The sequence below is a fragment of the Ambystoma mexicanum genome, chromosome 3q (genome assembly GCF_040938575.1).
Source record: "Ambystoma mexicanum isolate Mex_15411 chromosome 3q, UKY_AmexF1_1, whole genome shotgun sequence".
Taxonomy (NCBI): domain Eukaryota; kingdom Metazoa; phylum Chordata; class Amphibia; order Caudata; family Ambystomatidae; genus Ambystoma; species Ambystoma mexicanum.
In genome coordinates, this window is record NC_090926.1 from 1089178509 (window position 1) to 1089194929 (window position 16421).

A 16421-nucleotide genomic window follows, 5' to 3' on the forward strand; every position below is an offset into this window, starting at 1 on the left:
TAACATTTTCATGCCATGGCCAGAAGTGGGATTGCTGTCAAAAGTGGCATTGCAACACATGACCACATACTTTCACGCTGCGTACACAGGGGAAACATTGAAACAGAGATTAGCTATTTTACAGCTCTGGAAAATGTACCAAGAGGAAAGAGAAGATCCACCACCTGAGGAGTGGATGCTTACTCAGTTTAGGGAGGAAGGTGATGAGCCTTCTGCTCCTCTTACCCACCCTGAAGTGAATGGCAAAAGTACAGAAGATGTAGGATTGTATCCGTTGAAGGAACTGAAGGCAGCGACAGGGTGTAGTAATCTGATATATTAACTGCCTGCTTATAGAAGTGACGATAGTCCAGAAGAGACCAAAAGTAAGGAGAAGATCTTTGTGCATGCAAGAGGAGAAAAGTGAGCGATCAAATTTGAAAACAGACATAGAATGAATGATTAAGAGATGGAAAGGAGAGAAGGATAAGGCTGACGAGGTAACGCTCATACAGAACGAATGGATGGGAGGGCAGATATTGCTCAAGCTCGATGGGAAAAGTATCGAGGAGCTTAGGCATAGGGAAGATCAAGACGAACAGGAAAGAAAAGACAGCAAACGAGAAAAGAGATTGAAAGAGGATGAACGTAAGAGAAAGAGCAGACAAAGGCGAGAACAGATGTATCAGTAATAGCAATGAAAGAAAGAAGAAAGGGCAGAGGAACAAAGGAAGTATGACAACAGGCAGAGGGCAATCGAAGAACGAGATAGGCAAGAAAGGAGAAGAGGAAGAAGCACACAAACTAAGAGATGAAAGGATACAGAGATGAAGGGAAGAGGAATAGCGTAGAGCGGACAAAAGAAGAGAGGAAAAAAGCCGAGAAGAGGAAAGAGTTAGATGGGAAGCAAGAAAGCAAAGAGAATTAGAGGAAGAATTGCAATGAAAAAGGAGACAGCCAGAGCGCGATTTTGATAGCATTCAGAAGGTATCAATGGAACTGAGTCCAGTAATATCATGGGGTAATGTGTAGGAGTTTCTTCCTTTAAAGGAGGCAATGGCAGGGACATTTAGAGCAGTCCTAGAAGAGAACTTTCTCATGGGATCGATAAGGACTATCAAGACTTGAGAGAAGGTAGCAAATTGGGACACCAAGGGAAAGGGAGATCGATCCCTGACCTTCCAATCATGAAGCGAAGAAAGAGACCTGTTTAGTCTCGAGCATGGAGCCTTGTCCTTAGACAGGCTGATTTTAGATAAGGTGAAGGGGACGAGAGCCATACCAGTTGGGGGCTAGATATGTCAGATGAAGAGAAAGAAACCTTCTGTGGGGAAGTGGGAGGAGTTACATGCAGTCCTGAGGGATGTCTGCAGACAGACAAGGAAGTGAGATCTGATTTAGAGCAACCTAATGTAACGCTCACCTGATTCCCACGGAGGCGCTGGTCTTGGCAGGAAGGTGTCTGTGACTCGAAAAGTGATGTGCAGGACTCGATTGGCTTCTGGGGTCGAACCTCTTCGCACTGTGTGTCGAACTCGTAGGATGAGGTTTCTGCAGGTGAAAAAATATGGGGGTTAATGGTCTGGGCTGTTGAATGTCCCTCTCTCTCTCTCTCTTCCTAGCTTCTCCGTAGAGCCCCCAGGTCAACGTGCTCACCTTAGATAGGTGAATGCTGGACTCTCCATCTGCGTCTGATGCAGGGTGCCGTTGCCAGTTCCTTCACTGGTGAAACATACGCCTCTTGAACTCAGAGGATCGTTACCGTTGTTAACTGCACGAGCGGTGAGTTTCCAGACACCTTTTTAGTCTTTATAGTCTTTAGGTGCGTGGCACGTTAATATTGAACAGGACTCTGTATAATGCTTTTCCCTTTTGTCTTGCAGGACTCTTGAGATGGAAGATGGAGTGAGTACCTGGAAATGCGTAAGTAAATGCAAGCACTCTAACTGTCTTTTTCCCTTGCAGCTTAATTCGTGCTGAAGAGACGCCGGAGTATTGGCAGGCGTTCTATTGCGACGAGCGCGATGGGCGTAAGTAAATACCTGTCTAATGTCTCTTCTTTTGTCTTTCAGAAGTTGGGTTGCAGCGCCGGAGTCCGCGGAATGCCCGTAAGTAATAACAATGCTTTTGTCTTCACAGGCGGCGATGCAGCGTGAAGAATTCCGGAATTCGCGGAGTGCCGGTAAGTAATAACAATGCTTTTGTCTTCCCAGGCGGAGATGCAGCGTGAAGAATTCCGGAATTCGCGGAGTGCCGGTAAGTAATCACAATGCTTTTGTCTTCACAGGCGGAGGTGCAGCGTGAAGAAAAGGCCGCAGCCGATGGATCAGGTGAGTAAGCACTGCGAGTAAAGGTTGCCTTGCTAACCTGTTGTTTCTTCTCTTTGCAGGTGCTGCTGTTGACTGGATACAGGAATGGTAAGTATAATTCTTGCAGGTTCAGGATCAAAAGAAGAAAGGCTGGAACAGACTCGGTGAGCGTTCTGCTGCAGATGCAGAATAACACGAAGCACCTTTCATCTATCGGGTGTGGTTTAAATAGCCTTGGAGTGATGAGGCGTCTTCCTCCATCGCCCCGCCTAGGTAAGAAAAGAGTTCCAGTTCCAGAAGAGTTCCAGTGCTGTATCCAGGGAGTGGAGCTTGCCCCACCCAGGTAAGAAAGTAGTTCCTGTTCACAGGGGACTTCTAAGTGGCTGGTAAGTAAGCAGCATGGTCTGCTGCAGGTAAGTCCACCCAAGCATCTTCACACATATTATGAGCCCGGCGCTTCCAGTGCCGGGACCGATGGTTTTGATGAGCCTGGTGCCACCGGCGCCAGGACAAGGCCCAAAAGGTCCCAGTGGGGACCGGCTGGTGCCTAGGATAAGGGTTAGGGGCCTGCTTCCAAGGACGTTGGACTGGTCCTGGCTCCTTGGAAGCAGTGATCATGACAGCACCCCCCCTCAAGACCCCTCCTAAGCATGTCTTCTCCGGGGGTTTTGGCTTGTCGGGGTGATTCAGATGGAATTTCTTGACCAGACGAGGTGCGTGGACATATTCTGAGGGTTCCCAAGACCTTTCCTGGGGGCCGTATCCTTTCCAATCAACCAGATAATATAACTTAGATTTGGAGAGTTTGGAGTCTAGGATGTTCTTTACTTCGAATTCAAGTTCTCCATCTACCAAAACAGGTTCTGGGAGTTCAATCAATCGGGTTTCTGGTTGTACTGGTTTTAATAAGGAGACATGGAATACTGGATGTATTTTCATATGCGCAGGTAATTCCAATTTGACAGCCACCGGATTAACTATGGTAGAGATGAGGTAGGGTCCAAGGTATCTCGGGATGAAGGTGCGGGGTCCTTTTAGAGGCAGGTGCTTAGTGGATAACCAGACCTGATCTCCTACTGCGTAGTGAGGGGCCTCTTTACGGTGTCGATTTGCTCCTTTTTTTAATTGAGCTTTAGCTCTTTGCAGATGGACAGTGGCTTCCTTAAAAGCACGGGTGATCTCCGAGTGCAAGTGATCCACAGCAGGTGTTTCGAATTCTTGGGGAGGATCCAGGTTAGAGGTTCTAGGATGGTGTCCGTATAATAGGAAGAAGGGAGTCTTCCCGGTTCCAGAATGAGTCGAATTGTTGTAAGCGTATTCAGCGATCCAAAGAATATCCTTCCAAGGGTTTTCAGTTTCTTGGAGCATGCAACGTAGATATTGCTCTAGAGTCTGATTTGTCCTCTCGGTTTGTCCGTCAGTTTGGGGATGGTGACTGGTTGAAAGTCTTACATCAATTTGGGCTAGACGACAGCAACTTCGCCAAAAGTGGGAGATGAATTGACTTCCCCTATCGGAGACTAAAACCGAGGGAAAACCGTGTAACCGAATGAAGTTTTCTAAGAATTCTCGGGCCAATACTGAAGCTGAAGGTAGGCCCTTCAGGGGAATGAAGTGAGCCATCTTGGAGAATAGATCCACGACTACTAGAATGGTATTATACCCTGAGCATGGAGGTAAGTCAGTGATGAAATCCATGGACAGGGTATGCCATGGACAGGGAGGAATGTCTAGAGGGTGTAATAGGCCGGCTGGTTTCTCCTTCTGACTTTTATTCTGGGCACACACACCGCAGGAGATTACAAAGTCTCTAATATCCTTCTTCCATGATGGCCACCAGAAATGTCTTTTGATCTTTTCCATGGTTTTGGTAATGCCAGGGTGACCCTCCATTAGAGAGTCGTGATAACAGGAGATTACTTGTTTTTGTATTTTCTCACAGGGCAAGTACAATCGTCCTCGGAAATATGGTAGGTCTTGATCCACTGAGAATTCTTTTCCCTTTAATTGCCAGTCCTGCAAATTGGCCGGAGTTAGGAGTGATTTGACTGTAGGCTTGATGTCTTCAAAGGATTGAGCGCTGACCAAACCCAAAATCCTTTGTTCTGGGATTATGGGTATTGGTTCTGGATTGGTCAAATGTTCATCTACTCCCATCCGGGAGAGGGCATCTGCTTTTCCGTTTTTACTGCCTGGTCGATAAGTAATTATAAAGTCAAACTCAGCCAGAAACAGAGCCCAGCGAAGCTGTCTGGAAGACTGAGCTTTGGCCGTCTTCAGATATTATAAATCGCGGTGATCAGTCATTACGGTGACTGTGTGTCTGGCTCCCAAAAGATAATGCCGCCAGGCTTTAAAGGCCGATCTGATAGCTAAAAGTTCCTTGTCTGTAATTGAATAGTTGATCTCGGGAGCCGAGAATTTGCGGGACCAAAAGGCTACAGGATGTAATTGGTGTGTGACCGGATCTCTTTGTGATAAAACTGCCCCCATAGCAAGACTAGAAGCATCCGTTTCCACGATGTAGGGGAGTTCTGGGCGAGGATGTTTTAGAACAGGTGCAGAAATGAATTTAGCTTTTAAGTCCTGAAAAGCTTGTTCTGCTTCAGTAGACCACTCAAAACGTTTGTTCTTCTTTAACAGAGCGGTGATGGGCTGGACTATCCGAGAGAATTCAGGAATTAATCTGCGGTAAAAGTTAGCGAAGCCCAACATGCTTTGAACTCCTTTTACCGAGGTTGGTGATGGCCACTTGATGATTGCATCGACTTTCTTTGAATCCATATGGACTCCGTTAGGTGACAATATGAATCCCAGGAACTCAACTTCAGTTACGTTGAAAACGCATTTTTCAAGCTTAGCAAAAAGGTTATGTTGACGCAATCTCTCGAGAACCTTTTTAACGTGTCTCTGATGTTCCTCTTCAGATGATGAATAGACAAGGATGTCATCGATGTAGACAACAACACACACATCTATGAGTTCTCTAAGGACATCGTTCATAAAATACTTGAAAGCGGCAGGAGCGTTACAAAGTCCAAAGGGCATCACTTGATATTCACATAGCCCATACTTGGTGCGGAAGGGCGTCTTCCATTCATCGCCCTCTTTTATTCGTACCAAGTGGTAGGCTCCTCTGAGATCCAACTTTGTATATATACATGCGTCTTTGACTTGGTCCAGGAGTTCAGGGATCAAAGGTAACGGGTATCTGTTTTTAACGGTGGTTTGATTCAGGGCGCGGTAATCTATACAAGTCCTAAGGTCTCCTTCCTTTTTTGGAACGAAGAACAAAGCCGATGAAGCTGGAGATTTTGAAGGACGGATAAACCCGTTAGCTAGGTATTGGTCCAGATATTGTCTGAGGTGAAGATTCTCTGGCTCGGTGAGGGCATAAATCCTACTGCAAGGAGGAGTTGTTCCGGGTATCAGATCTATCTGACAGTCGTAAGACCTATGAGGAGGCAGGGTGTTAGCTTGATCCTTCTGAAAGACATCTTGGAATTCCTGGTATTCGGGAGGTAATTTGGGAACCTCAGAAGAGATTGCAGCCAGTGAAACATCAGGCCGAGGATAACAAGTGGTAAAACATTCTGGAAACTGAACCGTCTTTGCTCGCCAATCGATCTGAGGATTGTGCTTCTCTAACCAAGGGATTCCTAGAATGATCTGGAACTGAGGGGCCTTGATCACATCGAACACAATTTTCTCCCGGTGTCCATATTGGCTCACTAGCGTCACTTCTTGGGTGGCGTGCGTTACTGGTTCGGAGGCTATCTCCGTGCCATCCACTGTAGTAATGACGTCTTTTACTGCCTTAGGGACAAGGGGTAGATTCATCCTTGATACCATTTCACGGTCCACATAATTACCGATTGCTCCGCTGTCGATGTAAGCTTCAATTGCATGCAAACGATCCGGACGTTCAGGACTAATGAGGACCATGGGCACCACGAAATGCGAGGTCACGGGACAGATCTTAACGCTCGGCAAGAGGACCTCTACACTTGCCGGGCTAGGTCGTTTCCCTGCTCAGAACTTGTGGTACAGGTATCTGCGGCTCCTACAGCCTTCTTAGCTGGCTTCACTGGACAGTCTCGAAGAAAGTGCCATGAGTTCCCGCAATAGAGGCATAATTGCAGCTGTCTTCTTCTTTCCCGCTCCTTTTGGGTTAAAGGACCTTTCATGCCCCCTATTTGCATGGGTTCCACAGTGTCAGCTCCCTTAGTAGAGGTCTGTGGTTTAGAAAACACTCGGGTATCAAATTTAGAACGATCAGCCTTCCTGTTCTGTAATCTGTGGTCCAATTGGACAACTAAGTCAATATAGTCTGAGTATTCTTGTGGAGGGTTCACAACTTGAGCTAACACATCCTTGAGCTCTCCACGCAGGCCTCTGTAGAAAAGCGTTATTCTCTTATCCTCGGGCCATTGAGTTTCCACTATAAGTCTGTTGAATGAGGCTATATAAGTCAAGAGGTCTTGATTACCCTGTCATAATGAAAGAAGTTCATTGTCCAAGGCCTGCCCTTGTGCATGTCTTGCGAACAGTTTCTCCATGCTGGACTGGAAGGCCTGGAAATCATGTAAAACCGGATCATCCTGGGTGACTAAAGGGATCGACCAATCTGCGGCGCTGCCACTGAGATAAGAAAGCACGAAAGCCACCTTGGTCTGGTCTGTTGGGAATGTAGCTGGTCGACATAAGAAGTGTAGGCGGCACTGGTTGATGAACACTGCAAATTTCTTTGGGTCACCAGAAAAGCGTTCGGGCGGAGCCAAGGGCACATTACCGGGTAGATTGATTTGCACTGGATTTAAAGATGATGCAGAAGGATAACTTCCTCCTGGAGCGGGCAGAGGTGTCTGTCCTGCCTGCGTTTGTAGCAATTGCCTAGCGAGGTCCTCTGTTCGCTCCTTGGAAATTATCAATTCTCTTCTTAGAGAGTTTGACGAGCTGCATGTACTTCTGCTCTTAATTCCCCGAGCAACTGGGCTAATTGATCAGTGTCTGAGGTTTCCATTGCGCCTGGGTAGGAGTTTTGCGGTGGGCTTCACGTTCTGTAACGCTCACCTGATTCCCACGGAGGCGCTGGTCTTGGCAGGAAGGTGTCTGTGACTCGAAAAGTGATGTGCAAAACTCGATTGGCTTCTGGGGTCGAACCTCTTCGCACTGTGTGTCGAACTCGTAGGGTGAGGTTTCTGCAGGTGAAAAAATATGGGGGTTAATGGTCTGGGTTGTTGAATGTCCCTCTCTCTCTCTCTCTTCCTAGCTTCTCCGTAGAGCCCCCAGGTCAACGTGCTCACCTTAGATAGGTGAATGCTGGACTCTCCATCTGCGTCTGATGCAGGGTGCCGTTGCCAGTTCCTTCACTGGTGAAACATACGCCTCTTGAACTCAGAGGATCGTTACCGTCGTTAACTGCACGAGCGGTGAGTTTCCAGACACCTTTTTAGTCTTTATAGTCTTTAGGTGCGTGGCACGTTAATATTGAACAGGACTCTGTATAATGCTTTTCCCTTTTGTCTTGCAGGACTCTTGAGATGGAAGATGGAGTGAGCACCTGGAAATGCGTAAGTAAATGCAAGCGCTCTAACTGTCTTTTTCCCTTGCAGCTTAATTCGTGCTGAAGAGACGCCGGAGTATTGGCAGGCGTTCTATTGCGACGAGCGCGATGGGCGTAAGTAAATACCTGTCTAATGTCTTTTCTTTTGTCTTTCAGAAGTTGGGTTGCAGCGCCGGAGTCCGCGGAATGCCCGTAAGTAATAACAATGCTTTTGTCTTCACAGGCGGCGATGCAGCGTGAAGAATTCCGGAATTCGCAGAGTGCCGGTAAGTAATAACAATGCTTTTGTCTTCACAGGCGGAGATGCAGCGTGAAGAATTCCGGAATTCGAGGAGTGCCGGTAAGTAATCACAATGCTTTTGTCTTCACAGGCTGAGGTGCAGCGTGAAGAAAAGGCCGCAGCCGATGGATCAGGTGAGTAAGCACTGCGAGTAAAGGTTGCCTTGCTAACCTGCTGTTTCTTCACTTTGCAGGTGCTGCTGTTGACTGGATACAGGAATGGTAAGTATAATTCTTGCAGGTTCAGGATCGAAAGAAGAAAGGCTGGAACAGACTCGGTGAGCGTTCTGCTGCAGATGCAGAATAACGCGAAGCACGTTTCATCTATCGGGTGTGGTTTAAATAGCCTTGGAGTGATGAGGCGTCTTCCTCCACGGCCCCGCCTAGGTAAGAAAAGAGTTCCAGTTCCAGAAGAGTTCCAGTGCTGTATCCAGGGAGTGGAGCTTGCCCCACCCAGGTAAGAAAGTAGTTCCTGTTCACAGAGGACTTCTAAGTGGCTGCTAAGTAAGCAGCATGGTCTGCTGCAGGTAAGTCCACCCAATCATCTTCACACATATTATGAGCCCGGCGCTTCCAGTGCCGGGACCGATGGTTTTGATGAGCCTGGTGCCACCGGCGCCAGGACAAGGTCCAAAAGGTCCCAGTGGGGACCGGCTGGTGCCTAGGATTAGGGTTAGGGGCCTGCTTCCAAGGACGTTGGCCTGGTCCTGGCTCCTTGGAAGCAGTGATCATGACACCTAAGGATAGGACTCCAGATCCTGTAGCATATCCAGAGCATGCTAGAGGATGATCATATAACGAGAAAGGAGAGTCACCGCCATATGTGAGCAGGCTGAGGTCATTGCCAGGTAGAAGGCGATCATGAACCATTGTCCCCACTATGAATAGGCAAACGATGGGAGCTGATTGTGGGTTGGGATTCACGCAGTTCCCTTTATTGGAGAAAGGAGGGGCCAGACCACAGTGTATTCCATGGCCACAAATGGATAAGGATAATTTAAGGTGCAAACCTCCTAGTTTGACGGTCGGTGCAGGAAAATGGATTTATGAATTAGAGAAAATGACGGGGAAATACATTGGCAATGGGGCAAATTAAGGGCCTCCTAGCAGCCATTCTTGGGGAAAGAGCTGTTGACATTTGAACAAGAGCAGGCTATTCAAGTCTCATGGCACAGAACACAGCGCACAATGGAGCACCATTTAATTATTGTAGAGAAGATATCCAGCTAGTGTCTGCAGGTGTCAGCAATGGAAGCCGGTGGACATCCATCAACCAGCAGCAACTCATAAGGTTGGTGTGGTCCCTGGTGAGGAATAGAGCCCTAACTCTACCCTGAAACCCTTGCCACATGGCAACCTCACCTACACTAGAACAACACTGTGTCTTGTTAGACTGTTCCATGCTGGAATAGCACTGTGACATTTGCGAAAGTATTTAAATTGGATTGTGAAACCTAGGCCTTTCTCCCACTTTGCAGGACTCTCGGACCTAGCTGTGTTTTTATTTAATTGCATTGTGAAAGTATTTAAATTGCATTGTGAACCCTAGGCCTCTCTTCCAATTTCCAGGACTCTCAGACTTAGCTGTGCTGCCTCCCTTGTTAAACTACATTGTGAAAGTAGTGCTGTCTTTGATTCTTGCCTTCTTAGCAAAGCGTTCACCTAGCAAACTATTCTAGTATTGTTTGAGCCCTTGTCGTTTTGTTCAATTGTATACTAGTGTCTCGTCTCTCCTTGTCTCATCTGCTTGTGCCCCTCCCTGTGTCCTTCCCTAGTGATCTCCCCAGCCATACACCCCTCCATCCCCCCTTCCTCTTCTCTCCTCTCTCTACCCACTCTGTGGTGCTCTCTGTCTCTCCTATCTTTTCTAACTGCTTCTCTATCGACTATCCTGCTCTCCTCACTAAATCTGGTAGGAAGAAGTTTAAAAAGAACATCCTGGTCTCCAACCCAGGCCTCCCTATTGCTGACACCTATACCAGTGCTTCCTCTAGGCAAACTCTCACCGATATTCTCTTTGTCGTTCCCTTGCCAGACCTATGGGCTCTTCATATTTTCTCTGTGCTTTCTCCTTTCTCATCTTCTCCATTAATGGTGGCACCCAGTGGCAGGCCCTCCTGGCCTCCTTCGCCTCCTCTAAGGTCATCATTAATGTTTAGCTAAATGGTACCGTCTTGTGCATGGCCCTCAGGCCAATCTTTTCCTCTTTGAAAGATGCTTCCTGCACTTCATCAATTTCCTTACTTCTTCTGCTGTCCCCTCTCTTCCCTCCATGGCTTCCTTGCTTCCCCCTGCTGTATCCTCCTTGGCTACCTTGCCCTTTCCTCCTTCCTCTTTGCCCCCTCAGACTTCTTCTACACATCCGCAGACGGTACCTCTGATTTCTAACTCTCCCCGGAAGTCCTTCAATGATGGCAATCTTCTCCATATTGCCACTCTCAACTCTCGCTCAGCTGTCAAAAACTCCCCTGACATTTGCTGCCTCCTTGTCACGGAGACATGGTTCACGGCCAGCTCTGTCATGGGCTTTGACACTCTCCTCCCTGATGGCTACAAGATCCTCTGCGCGCCCAGGTCCAATCGCTCTGGAGGGGGTGTAGCTCTGATCTTCCCTGAGTGGATTCCTGCCTCTGTCATTCCTACACAGTCCTACACTTTTGAATGGCTGTCTCTCTCTTCTAGTCATTCCCTTACTGCGGCTACCATCTATTGGCCACCTGGTCAGATCTCCTCCTTCCTCTCTGAGTGGGCGGACCTCTCCTATTCCCTCCTGGTCTCAACCACTCAACTCCTGCTTCTTGGCGACTTTAACATCCACCTGGATGCTTCCTGTCCATCCTCTGGGCTCTTTTGTGACATCTGTGACTCTCTCTCTCACTCTCTAACCTCCCCTATGGCCTGATTCACTCTGCAGGACACACCCTGGATGTTCTGATCTCAACAGGCCGTCCCCTTTCTATCCCTCTCACCACTCCTCTCTCCTGGAGTGATCACTTTCTCCTCTCCTCCCAGCCCACTATCTCCACCCCTCAGGTCAAGCCAACTCCAGCACTGCCACATACCTTCTCGGTTATCCGACCCATGAAGTGTGTGTCAGTTGAGGCTTTCACAGCCACTTTCTCACCACACCCTCCCCCTTTGGCTGACTCACACCCTCACACAGCCTTCTCCATGCTTCACTCTGCTATCTCTGATACTCTTGATGTTCTTGATCCTGTCATGAGGATCTGATTGAAGCCCAAAGCCAAGTGCAACTCCTGATACGACTCTGACCTCGCCGCCCTTAAACGCAAGTGCAGGGTGGCTGAGAGGAAATGGCGTGTTCCTGGTACATCTTCTGACAAACTGGCCTGCCGCCTGCTCCAAAGGCAATACCGGCTCTCAGTCGGCACCAAGAAGAGAGCCCACATCCAAGTCTGAGTCTCTGCAGCATCTAACAACTCAGCTGAACTCTTTAAAATCTGCAAGGAGCTGGCCAATCCTGCTGCTGTCTCTATCTCTCCTGTCCTCTCCCAGGCCCTCTGCACCGCCGTGGCCTCTCATTTCATCTCTAAAACTCAGGACATCCTGTCCTCTCTCTCTTCCTCTCCTCCTCCCACCTCTATTCCCTGCTCTTCCTCTGGCCCTTCTTTGGCCACCTCTCCTCCCTCCTTCTCTGCCTTTCCCCTGTTCTCCCCAGACAAGGTTTCTAAACAAGTCCAATCTATGAAAGTCTCGTCAAAACAGGTACACCCCTGTTCCTCCAAAACTATCAAGGACCACATGGACACCTCGGCCCCTGCTTTGGCTGACTTCTGCAACCACTCCTTCAATACTGGGGTCTTCCCTTCCCCCCCTGAAGCACTCCCTGCGCACCCCATTCTTAAGAAACCCTCTGCCGACCCATTATACCCAGCTAACTATCAACCACTCTCTATCACTTCTTTCCTGTGTGTTAGGGAGAAGTCTCCAAAATGGCTAATTTCCCTTACCTGTTGTGTCTCTCAGCAAGTTTGCTGGATTTCTAGTTGTTTAATCTTTTTACCTGGTAAGCGTTTGAGCCTTTTTTCCCACTCTTACATGTGTTTTGCTGTGTGTTGTACATTTTATGCTCATGGGCTATGGAGTCTCACCCACTCCATAGGCATCATCTTTCTACTGTGTGTCACACAGCACCTTCAGTGCAGTGACACAGGGTTGTCTTTTCAGACTTCCCACTTTAAACTCAATGTTCTGGGACTGACTACTGTCTTCCAAAACATGTAAAGTTGCCATTGACTTTAGAAGTCTTTTTAAATGTACAGACCCAGTATAACCTATCTTCCAATAGAGTACTGGAGGGGTTAATAGTTATCCCCTTGTGTCTGATTCTCATGGGACATTTTTATGTTCCTCTTTCTCTAAGATCTGGCTGGTGGCAGTGGTATCTACCATTTCTATTCTATCGCGAGCAATGAAAATAGCCTCGGTACCATTAGAGGCTATGGTGGTAGCCTCAAACTTTAACCCGCTGGACCCCTTTTATTTTTATTTGGTTCCGGTTGGGTTTATTCGCCATTTTCTTTTGTAAAGGTCTTTCTCATGTTTTACTCTGTGCGCCAAACCAGGTTTGGTTCCTTTGTTCGCTGTCCTTTGGTGGGCTTCTGCACAGAAGCCCTCCTTAGGAGTCTGAGTGTCTGGGTGGACAGGATGTGAGGGAGGGGTTTGAGCCCCCCTGCACAGAGTCTCCTTGGAGACCCAAGTCCCACTCCAGTTTGATTGGCGAGGTGACTGTCCTGCCAGGACAGCCACCCTGCTGTGTGATTGACAGCCAGGCTGTGTGAAAGGGGGATTTGGTGCATAAACATCCAGTCTCTGGGACTGGAAGGCAGAGTAGCCACTGGATCGAGAGAACCGAAGAGAAGCTGAAGGAAGACGACTGCTGCAACTACTGGACATCCCGGTGAAGCCCTGCTACAGGTCTGAATTCCCCGAAACTTTGTCAGAGAAGATCTGCAAGGAATCATCTTCCCTTGAGCTTGGTGGGACCAACCAGCTTGCCAAACACCAAACGCTGGCCCCCCTCTCCTTGTCAAATTTGCTGTGCATCGCTGCAGTGAACCGGATAGCCAGGAGGAACGGAACCTGTTTGGGTTTTAAGGAGCGCACCTTTTATTCAATGTTTTGCTCTGCTGCCGGCTTCTTCCCTGGGCAGTGCAGGACCCTACAGACGTCCTCCTTCTTGTCACCACGACAGTCGCTTCAGGAACCGTGAGCGTGCAGGAACAACTGCCTCAGCTACAGCATTCTTCTGCATTTAAGGTCTGTCCGACCAGGGTGAAAGTGCTTGAAATCTTTCACCTCTCCGAAGGCTTGTCCTTCTCTTCTCCTTTGAATAACTTTTCCTCTGACCAACTTTGTTTTGAACTCTTGGCAAATACTTAACCGCAAACTACTCTGAACTGTGTGATCCTCTGCAAAGTCTCTGAACCATTAACATTGGCCCAGGCCTATTGATTTGAATCCTAGTTGTAGTAGCCTTTTCTAGGTGGCCTATTACTTGTTGGTGTTGTTGATTTTTGAATAACCTTGTCTTTCCTCCCATTTTAAATTGCTGGAGTGCCATTTTGCTCACACTTCATTTTGAGCTAAACCTGTCCAGAATTGATTGGGTGTTATGTAGTATATTAAGATTGTGATTTTCTGCTGCTTATGATAGTGAAATGTTTTATAACTGATGGTGTAAATACATGTATATTCTTTTACTCAGAAACCTTGAATCAGTGTTTGTTTGAATCACAGTAATTGTCCTTTGTGTAAACTTTTATACTGCTCACTTTACTCTTGAGATAGGTCTGGCTGCTCAGCCATCGCTACCACTTTACTGTGTAGTACAGGCTTGTACCAAAGGTATAATTGTACTTACACTTGTAGTCTTAATTGGGTGTAGTGTTCCCAAAGGGTACTGCATATGATTCTGTCTACCACTGGTGTACAGTTGTGAGGATAAAGTATAGTGATTACACTTAGAGTGCTGCTATTACCTTGGATCAACTAACCACAAGGCTAAACACACTAAAAGCAATTTTAATCATGTCTGATATGGAAAGCTACAGTCAGGAGATCCTCCTTACTTACACTGTTGATCATTTGAAAAATCTGTGTAGAGATGGGAATCTCTCTGTTAAAGGCAAAAAGTCAGAATTAATTGAAAAGTTGCTGGAGAACCAGAGTCTGGGGAGTGGGTCTGAAATGCCTGCCCCTCCAGCAAATGTGGAAAATAATGAGGATGGTAATGTGTCAAATATATGGATGAGTCAGGTGAGGCAGATGGTCCTATTGGACCTCTACCTGCTCAGAAATCTCAACCTTTGTCCATTGGGACTCCATCAGGTCCCACACTCAGTCTTGAATTGTTTGCTATAGAAAAGATGAGGCTTGAATTGGAATTCAAATGTATTAATGCTCAATCTGAACAAAAGCATCAAGAAATTAAACTCAGAGAAATGGAGTTGAATCATGCATTAGAAATGAAAAGAATGCTTCTCTCCCAGAGTCTTCTAAGTGTTCCAGTCCTAAGAGACCCTGAATGCCTAAATACATTGTTGGTATGTATGAGGCTAAGCTTGATATTTTGGATATGGGTGGCAATGTTTGAGCATAACCATGGGATTCAAGACCTTACAGGGAATCAGTTCAATCCTTGCCTCTTCTCTAGGCTACCCACCGTTTCATCTGATGTTGTGATGAAGTTGGGGGAGCTGGATAGGATGGATTATGAGTGTGTGAAGCTAGCTTTAATTGCTAGATTTAGGAAGACCCCTTCCCAGTACCTTAAGTGGTTTAGGTCCCTCAAAAAGCATGATGATACCCCTTGGGCTACCTGGGTGTGTGAATGTTTTAAGAATTTAGAGGGTTGGATTAAGGGTTGCAGAGTTAACACTTATAAAGGTATGAGAAATCTTGTTATGTTGGAGTCAATATATAATGCCTGCTCTCCTGAGCTCAGACAGCCCTTGGCTGGCTGATTCTAAGGAGATAGATCCAAAGGGATTAGCTAAGGCTGCTGACTTGTGGGCTGCCAACAGGGCTACTCACAAAGATTCTGGGGCAACTCAGAAGTAGGATGAGGGAAATCAGCCAAAGAAAGATAACAAGGAGAATTCGAATACCACCAATCCAAAAGAGGGCCCCAAAAATAACAAGGGTAAACCACAAGGGAAACAGAATCAGGCTAGTGCACCATCTGGACCCAAACCAGATGGAGGTCAGAACAAACACCCATTCATCAAAACATTTGGGAAATGTTATGTTTGTGGGTCAACTGACCCTGTGAAAGGGGATCCCAGATGTAAGGGTAAACCTTCAGGGGTCCACACTGTCTCCTTAGCCTTCTCCTCAGAGGAAGAAGTACATATGGCAAGTGGAAACTTTCACCTACTGGCTGATGAACCCATGAGTGTCTCAGCTAGTGTTTCTTTAGTGTCCCTGGGTTTGTGGGAACAACAGATAATACTAAAGAGTATCATAAAGATAGTGTTCTTGGGAATGGCCAGGAGACTCCTGCCATCAGACACTGGAGCCAGCATAACTGTGGTTGATGAATCATTTTTCAAGGTATAGGATGTTGCTAAGGCACCCAAACACCCAACCAAGTTAGCTGGAGGCCCTGTGCAAATGCTACCCTAGTTACCAGCTCTCATCCAGTGCAATGACATGACTGTCAAGATACCTGCTAGTGTGCAGAGTGAAGTGCCTGGGATAGTCCTGTTGGGTAATGACCTGAAAACTCTTGGAGTTGTGTCTAGTACCACCAGGCCTCCCAGTAAAGGAAAACAGGAGCTCACTAGGCTCGCAAGGGAGAGGACCTTGAGAGGTTCTACAGGGGAATTGATAGAGGAAACGATCACCCCCAGTCCACAGGACTTACTAACTGCTATTTCGAAAAAGAAAGAGGCAAAGGGGAAACCTAAGACCTCCCAGAAGAAAGCAGAGAGCACCCCTGTGCTACCAACCAGGACATCCCCAAGATTGTCCAAAGTGACACCAGTGACTCCTCCACCAGCTGAGACTGAGTATGAGGTACAACCCTGTGTGGTTGATCCAGCTTCTGATGAATCAGATCTGGAAGAGTACCTTACTCTAGTTGGAGATCTGGACCCGGTGACCATCCTGAGCTGCAATCTTTACTGGCAAAAGGTGGACCCAACAGGGCAGTCTTCCGCAGAGGACAAAGAGAGTGTCCTACTCTGCCTACAGCCAGCTTTTCAGCTCGATGGGCAAGAGCCTGGGCAAGAGCCTGGGAAGCATAGGTTTCACTGGGAAGATGG